Raw genomic sequence first — 1953 nt, 5'->3', positions numbered from 1 at the left:
TCGTTCTGAAATTAATCAGAGTTAAACTTAATGGGATATATAATTAAAAATACTCTATGTATAACAGAATGTTAGTGTTCAAGTATTTTGCCTTAGAATGTTGCTTATGTAACCATAAATTAACCCACAAAATGGCTCACTCAAGAATTTAACTCAAAAAATAAGATCATGTGTGAATTATACAGGATGATGGTGATCGCGTTTTAGATTGTTCCACCTTTTCAAATCTATATGTGTGAATTGCGATGAATCGAAGATGAATTGGGTTGTAACCTCTTCTTGCATTACGCATTGAGGTTCGTACATATTTTGATGGGGTCCCTTAATAAATCTGTTTTAAGGTTAATTATGGGCTTGGGCTTCTAATAGATCAAACCCAATACCATGATGGGTTGTTACCGCGAAAAGCTAGGTCAAGAGAAGCATCAAAAGAAACTAGGGTTTCCTCTGACGGCTATAAGTAGAACACAGCCATTCTTTCTCTACCATCAATCCAATCAACTCATAGACTAAAATAGTGTTAGGGTTTCAGCAGAGGGGTCAGGAATAATGAAAGCTCATGCTTTCAAGTTCTCTCTATCAATCCCAGCCTTCGGTAATCAATCTGATTGATTTTCTTTTCTGGTTACTAATTTTAAGTTTAACATTTGAATCTTTTCAATTTTTATGTATTATGAGAGAAAAAGCCTAATATTGCAAATTCTTGCTGTTAAATTAAGATGCAGCAAGAATCTATCGTTAGGCAATATAAAATCCTTCCTTTAGCTCTGATTTTCCTTTTTTCATATCTTTTTATGAAAATATTAGGATCTTTCGGTGACAAGGTAGGGAAATTTTTAGTCTATTTCATAATTTGCTTGGAGATTTAGGGTTTTTTTGTTCTCTTCTTTTAGGGTTAATTAAGTTGAGGGGATGATTTAAAAAGAATGATGCAGAATGATGGAAAAAACAGATGGATTCCCTATGATTTACATAATGATTACATAATCAGCTACTTCTGACTCATCATTCAGTCAGATCTCCCCACATCTTATAATCATCTTCTTCTGACTCAGATTATGAGTTGTCTGGCTCAAATGCGTACATAGTTTGTCTAATTCAAGTCATAAGTTCTCTTCTTTTTAGATTGTTTTGTCATCATATTTGGATGAATTTGAAAGCATATTGTTGGCCAGTGATGTAAGGATAATATTTGCTACTCTTGATGGGGTCTTCAAAAAACCCTAGTTGATGATCTTTTATCCACCAAGATCTCTGAGGCCTAACAATGTTCAAATTCATCCTTTTCTTTTCTATTGGTAATATTTTGATGAACTAGTATGCATTCATTTCCAATTCATTTTACTAATACTAAATGTTCTTGCTGTTAATTAAGATGCAACATTGAATCTGCCCTTGGGTAACACAAAATGCTTCCTATAGGTCTGATTTTCGGTGACGAAGTTGTTAAATTTTTATTCTATTTCATCAACATTTTTGTCAATTTTCTTCTTATAGGTTTGGTTGAGGGGATGATCTATGAAAGAATGATGTAGAGTGATGGAAACAACAGATGGATTCCCTATGATTTACATAATGATTACATAATCAGCTACTTCTGACTCATCATTCATTCAGATCTCCCCACATTTTATAATAGGCACTTGAGTCACATATGGAGTTTCTGGTGTAGAAACTTGTTGTAAGGTTCAACAATTGTTTGATCACTTGTGGATATGCTTAGGGGTAGGATTTTGGCCCTAAAACCCGAAACCCGCCCACGACCATCTGAGTGCCAAGAGACCATGACCGTCTGACTGAAGTAGACCGTACCCGTCTAACCATAAGTCCCTGTCCAGTGGTCTGACTGAGTCTGGACAGGTCTTTAAATTCTTATATGCTTCCATGATTAACACCCGATTACCAGAAGGAGAAATTCGGGCAAACCAAGGCACATGTCTCTATGATCAAAGA

General features: G+C 35.1%; 3 non-coding genes across 3 annotated transcripts; all 3 read left to right on the top strand.

The window, feature by feature from the left end:
- The first annotated feature begins 929 nt into the window (after window positions 1-929).
- On the top strand, window positions 930-1006 carry LOC147558682 (small nucleolar RNA R12). Its single transcript, XR_015235524.1, has one exon. It is a non-coding gene; the product is annotated as a small nucleolar RNA R12 (small nucleolar RNA).
- A 163-nt stretch (window positions 1007-1169) lies between these two features.
- Window positions 1170-1262, top strand: LOC147558681 (small nucleolar RNA SNORD24). Its single transcript, XR_015235469.1, has one exon. It is a non-coding gene; the product is annotated as a small nucleolar RNA SNORD24 (small nucleolar RNA).
- Window positions 1263-1529: 267 nt separating this feature from the next.
- On the top strand, window positions 1530-1606 carry LOC147558680 (small nucleolar RNA R12). The gene has a single exon (XR_015235534.1). It is a non-coding gene; the product is annotated as a small nucleolar RNA R12 (small nucleolar RNA).
- Window positions 1607-1953: the final 347 nt, after the last annotated feature.

This window comes from Eschscholzia californica, unplaced genomic scaffold, assembly GCF_041429995.1.
Source record: "Eschscholzia californica isolate CP2 unplaced genomic scaffold, dmEscCali1.0.p SCAF_2, whole genome shotgun sequence".
Lineage (NCBI taxonomy): Eukaryota > Viridiplantae > Streptophyta > Magnoliopsida > Ranunculales > Papaveraceae > Eschscholzia > Eschscholzia californica.
Note: the sequence above shows the minus strand (reverse complement) of the source record. Positions and strands in the feature narration are given on the sequence as shown.